Here is an 8595-nt window from a genome sequence, read left to right as displayed (position 1 = left end):
GATTTCTTATCTGGCTTTTCTTCAATTAGTGGTATGATGCGTGATTTTGAGTTGTGTTGGTAGTGTTTTATGTCAATTCTATTGCTAATATGATTTCATAAATTTTTGTTAATGAAAATTTGCTTTGCCTTCCATTTAGGTATGAGTAATGCTAGAAATCACATTTTTATTCCCAATTATTCCGCAATGTTGATGTCACAGTCCCAACCAACCATTAGATCAATCATTGTTAAAAAAAAAATAAAAAATTCAAGGGTTGGTTAGGACTAACACATGGCATTGTGAAATAGTTGTGGGATAAAAATGTGGTTTTTAGCATTACTCATTGAGTATTTCTCCAATTAGCAATTTAATTTAGGTACACATTTTTCCGAATGATTGGTAACCCTCAAGGAGGGTGGGGGGTTGTGAAGCCTACTTGTTTCTTGTTTGGCTAAAATGCATCTTGGTCTTTTAAGTTTGAGTTTGTTGTTCCCTGAAGTTTTATTTTTTATGATGTTAACCCGGAAGTTAGGATTTGTGATTACTTTGGTCATTCCATCAAGTGTTTTCAACAGTGGACATGTTTATTGTCATACGTCACTGAATAAGTATAAAATAAACTTAGTATTAACTTTTCTTACATTTGCTGGGAAGGTAAATAGATTGCTGTCCCATCACCAGGAGTTGAATTGGTGAGAATTCCCCAAAAAACTATAATTTATTTCAAGCGTCATCTTTATCACAAATTGCTGCTTCTCATGGGTGATTAATGTAAGCTTTGTAGATCGATTATGTTCGATTATCTAACCATTTAGATGTAGTCGTGATTTCTGCCCTCTGATAACCTGGACATTGGTTGAATGAGCACAGAGCTTGTCAGTTCTGGATGACTTTTCTCGGGCCATGATGTGGGGTTGTTGGTTATGATTATACAGTAGTATACATATATTAACTTTGGTAGATGTCTTTTCCTGTCCACAATTCTTGATTTTGTTTACTTAATCTCGCTAGAATGAAATAGCAAAAGTTGTCACCATTTTTTGCATATTATCCATCTTGATCGCTTGATTCACAGGACCCGGAAACACTTGCCTGTCGCATGTTGCGTTCAATTGCTTTTTAAATGCAACAGACTTTTCTCAAATTCTTGATCAATAGCTCTCTTTGTTCTAATAATGTATATTGAAGTGCAGATTTACCATATTCAACCAGTGAAAGTAGTCTGCGTCAGGAATTTTCAAATTTTGGCGAGATTGCTGAAGGTAAATCATCTTGAGCACTTGGTATGTTTGATAGTTTCTTCCCTCTTTTTTCACTGTGTCACTGTATTTACAATCTCTGGCAGTGAAGCTAGAAAAGAATGGAGCCAGAAAGTGGTCAAAGGGGTATGCATTTATTCAGTATACTTGTCAAGAAGACGCCATGCTAGCCCTAGAAAATATGGATTACAAGGTTCTACTTTGCCACCTCTCTCTTGTTATTCAGCTCAGAGATTTACCTAAAATAGTATTTATCTTTTTTTTTTCTTCAGAATTTTGATGGCAGGGTGATTTATGTTGAGCTGGCAAAGCCTGGGGGCAATGCCTTTGGAGGACGCCCAAGAACCTCTGGACCCCCAAAGGTGCAGCATTTGCAGGAGCAAGATGAGGTGCCAGATTGCTGGTACTAACCAATTTGTTTTGGATTAAACCAAGAATATAGGGAAAAAGAACAAAAACCAGTTGGGGAGCTGCAGCACTTGTAATTTTCTCATTCTTAGTGATAAAATGGTATATTAATTTAATATATACAATATGTTTTGTATATGTATGTTTTTTTTCCTGAGCAAGTAAGAAAGACAAGAAAAAAATAATAATAATAATTAAAAAAAGACACATGATTTTTTAATATGATTTGCTTTGTCCAAAAAGGACGATTTTGAATATGTATTTGTTCAACCAGCATGTGCAATCTTTTTCTTCAAGGGAATTGATTTCATTGGACCAAGAAAAGGTCGAGTTGACTTTTCAGTCAAATTTGGACTTTTGAATTTCTGTATTTATTATTATTATTTTTTAAAATCATTTAGTCCATTCAAATCTTACTAAAATTTATGATTAAATTTACAACGGTACTATTAAGACGGCCGTTTTGTCTTGAACTCAAAGCTGATTTCTGAAGAAACTTTTGCTCAGCTTTCCCAAACCCTAGTGAAGAAAGCCAGGTTGGGAAAATTATTTTTGTCTTGATATCATCATGTAGCAATAGCAGCATTCATGTAATGCCCTTTGCTTTCATTTATTTTCGTCTCTGTTTAGAAAAAAAATTAAATAATATTATAAAAATAGAGAGAAGTTATTTTTTTTTTTTGAAATGTGTTGATCAATATTATTAATGGATCATTGACAAAACAATTGCTCTGTCAATACAATGTCTCTAATACAAGGAGGTTCCTCTTCCAACCATACAATATCATTGGCTTGTGTGAGAGCCAATTTAGCTAATCTATGAGCCGCCTTATTCGCCTCACGATGTACATGCTCTACATTCCACATAGGAATAGCATTTAGCCCAAACCTGACATCCTCAATCAACTGGCCTAACAGACTAAGATTTTGGCCTTCGTCTTTAATGGCTTCGGTAATTTGCTTGGCATCTCCTTCTAGAATTAGTTGCTGCACTCCCTGTTCATGACCAGGTATGACACCAAAATATGTTGCTAACGCCTCCGCAGCTGCTGAGTCCCACTTTCCCAACCGCACAATACTTTTAGCCACTATAACTCTACCTTCATGGTCACGCATGACTACCCCAAAGCCCATTTTGCCTTTTTTCTTGTTGAGAGCTGCATCTACATTCACTTTCATCCATCCTCTAGCTGGTTTTCCCCACCTGGGAAGTTGCTCCCTTCTCTCCATAATTTTTTTGTCTTCCACCGCATTCGCATTCTCATAGTCCTGCACTGCCATTTCCGCATCATGAGAGATCTGATTCGGGTGAGAGAAGGTTTTATCATAAATCCAGCCGTTTCTTCTCAACCATATCCTTCTAGATATTTCTGAGAAAAGTCGAAAGAGTTTATCGCCCCCCATCTCAAAGACACCTTCGGCCACCTGGAGGAAATCTGGTCCTCTAAGGGAACTTTTCTGGAAGAACATCCGGCTCACCCCCCAAACGTCTCTTGCTGCAATGCAGTCCCAAAGAACATGCAGCGTTGACTCAATCTCCAAGTTACAGATAGGACATAAAGGATCCTCAATCACCTTTCTCTTCATCAGATTCTCCCTAGTTGGGAGTATATTCCTGCAGGCCCTCCACATAAAATTTTTCACCACATTAGGAGAGTGCATCTCCCATATTCCTTTCCATAAGACATTGTTCCCTCTCTGGCTAGAGCTTTCTGGCTGGCTCTCATTTTCTTGTTCCTTCATCATATGGTATGCACTTCTTACCGTGAACACTCCATTCTTGGTTCCTCGCCATACCAACTTATCCGGTTGGTTAGTGAAACTAATTGGAACAGAATAAATGGCTTCTCGATCCGCCTCATTAAAAATTCTCTCGATAAGTGTTATATTCCACCCCTTTCGATCTTGGTCAATCAAGTCCTCCACCTTTGCTTCAACATTAAGTAATCTTGGAGGAGATTGGGCCATATAAGTGGATGGGTTATTGAGCCATTTGTCTCCCCATATTCTGACCTGGGATCCAGTCCCAATACGCCAAAACAACCCATCATTGACAACCTTGCAAGCTCCTTGGATACTCCTCCAAGCGAATGAAGGTTTGGTCCCCAATTGGGCCTCCAAAATCGAACATTTGGGATAGTATTTCGCTTTAAGAATTCTTGCCGTTAAGCTATCCGGTAATACCCAAAGTCGCCAACATTGTTTAGCCAAGAGAGCTTGGTTGAAGACGCTAAGGTTTCGAAATCCCATACCGCCTTGTGTCTTTGACATCCCCAATTTCTCCCAACTCATCCAATGAATACGGTTGTCATTGGAGCGATGGCCCCACCAAAAGTTTTGCATCAACGAATTTAAATCATGACACAAAGTTTTTGGTAGGAGAAAGACGCTCATACTATAGGTTGGGATCGCTTGAATAACCGCCTTAAGCAAGATCTCTTTTCCAGCTTGGGATAAAAAATTCAGCTTCCAGTCTTGCAGCCTTTTCCACACCCGTGCCTTAATGCCTTGGAATTCAGCCATTTTTGCCCTCCCTACAAGAGCTGGAAGTCCCAAATACGTGTCAAATCTCTGTGACTCAGGGATGCCTGCCACCTCTAAAATTTGCTGTTTTACTCGGGGCTCAGTGTTCCTACTAAAAAAGAGAGCTGTTTTGTCTCTATTTAGTCTTTGGCCAGAAGCCCCTTCATAAGTACTTAGAACTTCCGAAATCCGATGCCAATGTCGCAAATCAGCTCTGCAAAACAATAAGGAGTCATCTGCAAAAAATAGGTGGTTAATTCTTGGTCCACTACGAGAAGTAGGGACTCCTTCAATGTACCCTCTTCGACCCGCCTTTTCAAGGAGAGAGCTTAAGGCTTCCGCGCATAGTAAAAACAGGTACGGGGAAATAGGGTCACCTTGTCGTATTCCCCGAGAGGGAAAAATGTGATCGGTTGGGATCCCATTCACCAAAATGGAATAATTGGCCGTACGGACACATGCCATGATCAGATTAATCCATCTCTCTGTAAAGCCCATTCGACGCATAATGGCCTCCAAAAAATTCCATTCTACTCGGTCGTAAGCCTTGCTCATGTCCAATTTTATGGCCATGTATCCCTTCTTCCCCCACATTCGGGTATGCATCGAGTGCAACGTCTCGTACGCTGCTAGTATGTTATCCGAAATCAATCTCCCAGGTACAAACGCACTTTGATTCATAGAAATCAAACTTGGCAATACCACCTTCATTCTATTAGCAATAACTTTGGAAATAATTTTGTAAAAAACATTACATAGACTTATTGGCCTAAACTCCGTCACCCTTGAGGGGTTTGTCGTTTTAGGAATAAGCGCTATATAAGTAAAATTAAGCTCCTTATCTACTATGCCAGAGTTTAAAATAGTAAGAACAGATTGACATACCTCCTCGCCCACAACCTCCCAGTTATCTTGGTAAAAACCCGCAGAGAAACCATCAGGTCCGGGTGCCTTATGGGGTGACATTTGATTCACAGCAGCCACAACCTCGTCTCTGGAAAACTCCTTCATCAAAGCCTCATTCATATCATGGGTCATGCGGCATTCCAACTCAGCCAAACAAATATCAAAATTAGAGGGAGCTGTAGACGTGAATAAGGACTGGTAATAACTCACAAACGCCTTCTCCACATCCTCCTTTGATTCCCAAAAACTCCCCTGCTCATCAATAATACTAGATATCTCATTCATATGTTTTCTTTGGGATGCACATGCATGGAAGTATTTTGTGTTTTTATCCCCCTCTTTAAGCCATGCCACCTTAGATTTTTGTTTCTATTTTATTTCCTCCTTCTCCAAGAGTTCCTGCAGTTCACGTTGCAGCCCCTTCATTTGCTCCTTATCCGAATTTTCCATGTCCTGCTGCATTGCTTCCAGCTTCTGATTTTTTTCCTGCAGGATTTTATCAACAGCCGCTACCTCCTTTTTTCTCCATATAAGAAGACCCTTGGAGCACCCATTAAGCTTGCCCTTCATATCTTGCCAACGGTCATTTTGGTGAAATTTCTTTAACCAAACTTTTTTCACTACTTCCCTAGCTCCTTTCTCTCTTGCCCATTGAGCCTCATACCGAAATTTCTTGTGCCTCCCATACCTCCGATTAGCCCCTCCTATGGAAAGAAGAAGCGGCAAGTGGTCTGAATTAATAACAGCTTCAGTCCCAACCTCAACTACTGGATTTATGGCACACCAATCTGCATTAGCCACCATTCTGTCCAGCCTAGCTTGTATAAAAAATGCTCCATCCTGCCCATTGTTCCACGTGAACCTAGCTCCTTTACACCCGAGATCAGAGAGCTCACAATAAGAGAGTGCACTCCTAAAGGCATCCATTTGACCCATGGCTCTCTCCACACCTCCCCATTTTTCTTCTCGAGCCGTGACTTCATTAAAGTCGCCGAAACACAGCCAAGGCTTGGGGTCAAGACCAGCTAGGTGGCGCAAAAGAGCCCACGACTCATGCCTCTTATGTGGTTCAGGATTTCCATAAAATCCAGTCAATTTCCAGCTCTCCCTTCCACGACAAGGAGACAAAAATGCGTTTATATGTCTTCTACTATAATTTTGAATTACAAGGTTCAAATCCTCCCCCCATAGTAGAGCGAAGTTATGGTGTAAGTAAATAGAGCACAATTTGGATCGTAGGCGTTCGATGGATAGAGTTAATATTTTTGGTGATAGTATTTAAATATTCAGATTTTTGTAAGCTCATTCAAATGAACTTGGGGTTCGTTTGAATGAAGGGAATCTTCATGTGGCAATCCTATGTGAGGATGAGAGAAAATTGGATAGCTAAGATTCAAACCTAAGGAAGTTGAATGAGAATGACATCTCTACATTGCAGTGACACGCCGAGTTGTAGGTGAAGATGGATGGTCGAGATTTGATCTCTTAGGCTTGTTTGAATGTCCTGCAAGATCATTCGAACGATCAGAGGTTGGCATGCATGAGTAGATGATCAAATTCAACGTTCAATTTAATGTAGCTGACACGTATTCATTCGAACAAACTTAAAAATTTAAGCGTGCAACTGAGCGTTGAAACGTCAGAAAACTAAAGGGGAAGTCATTTTCTTCCCCTTCCTTTGTTCTAGTAGTCTATATATATATATATATATATATATATATATATATATATATATATATGTATAGAGAGAGAGAGAGAGAGCGAGGAGTTCAAGAGCAAGCTTGAAGAAAGAGGTTGCATAGGGGCAAATATCTCATCTGTTATGTAAAGGTTTTTTGGGTATTTTTTGTTAAAGTTTTGGAGAATGATAGTTTGTAGATGCTTCGGTACGTATTATTGTGAAGTTTGTTCGTGAGTGTTGTTGTATTGTTGTTGAAGTTATGATGTTCAATTTTGGGAAAGGGTTTGAATATGTATTGTTGAAGAGTAAGATTTTTATGATTTTTATTTTATTTTATTTTATTATTATTATTTTTTAAAGATATTGTGAATATTGAGGTTGTTTAGTTAAAATTGAGATTGTGGATGTATTGTATGGATGGAGATAATGTTGTGGTTATTGTTGTATGTTGTTTGAGAAAAATGACGAGTTTTGATGCTGGAATTGAGGTCTTCTTGGCATTAAGGTTGGCATGTTAGGATGCATTTTGAGGTGTGGCGTAAACAGGGGCAAAATTAGAATATTTAGTTTGAGGTGGCAAAAGTTAATTTTTAAAGGTATTTAATAATTTTTTTTTTTTTTGGACCACCTTGGGACCCCCCAAGCCTAGGGGCAGTTCTGCCCGTAGGCATAAAGAAGGAAAAGAAAACTTGGGTTTTTGGGCTATTCATGCATGAAATATGCATGATAGTGCGTTTCATTTGGACAAGGTGAGCTTTGTTGAAACGAGACTACATTTTAAGAGCGAAAATAACAGATCTTTCCAAAAGAAAGGAGAGGTCTTCAGTTTTGAAATAAGATGAGTTTCACAAAGGGATTTTGAGAGGTTTAAGCGTAGATTAGAACTTAGGGTTTTGATAGTTAAGCCCTTACTAATATAACAATAATTTTCATATGAGAAAGTGTTCCAAGTAAATCCCCTTCAAAAGTAGTTAAAATTATTTTTCATTAATTTATGTATTAGTCTTTTTGTAGTAAAGAAAGCATGCAATAAAGTTTTTATCGTGATATTTATTATGATTTATGAGCCAATGACCAAATAAATAGATAAATAAATAAAAATTTTACCCCATGGAAATAGAGACAGTAATAAGTAACCGGTACCATGTACCCAATAGCATTGGAACGCTTCGCCTGAATATATACATTATTTTATATTATCCAAATACTGTATTATTATTATTATTATTATTATTTAAAAAAAAAAACTAAATTAACGCAGTATAATAAATAATTCTAAGTGGTCTACTTATGTCCTACTAAGAATGATGTGACTGTTAAAATCAGAGATATGCTAGAATTTAATAAAATCTCATATTTTGCCCCCTCAAAATCCTAAGTGGCAAAGTGTCATTTGCCATCAACTTGGGTCATGTGCCCTTTTACATCAACTTGGACCATGTGCACTTTGCCACCTAGAATTTTGATGGGTAAATTATGAGAATTTTATTAGATTTTAACATTTTTTTTAAAATCACTCTTTGATCAAAATTCAATAATGATTAATTACAAGTCCAATGATGATTTTAATAGCCACATCATTCTTAGTAAAATACAAGTAGAACAGAAGTAGGCCACCTAGAATTACTCCCGTATAATATATGTGACATGTAAGATGAGTTCTAACCGATACAACACATCCTTTTTTATTCTAAGACCATTTTTTACTTCTTAGAATAGAAAAGAAAAGAAAAAAAAAAAAACAAATAATTCAAAGGGTTAAATACTAAATTAGTCCCTAGGGTTTCACAACTTTATTTTTTCTCTCCTGTGGTTTCATTTTTATTACAGGAGGTC

This window comes from Corylus avellana, chromosome ca2 (assembly GCF_901000735.1).
Source record: "Corylus avellana chromosome ca2, CavTom2PMs-1.0".
Taxonomy (NCBI): domain Eukaryota; kingdom Viridiplantae; phylum Streptophyta; class Magnoliopsida; order Fagales; family Betulaceae; genus Corylus; species Corylus avellana.
The sequence above is the reverse complement of the archived record's forward strand: the minus strand, read 5'-3'. Positions refer to the sequence as shown.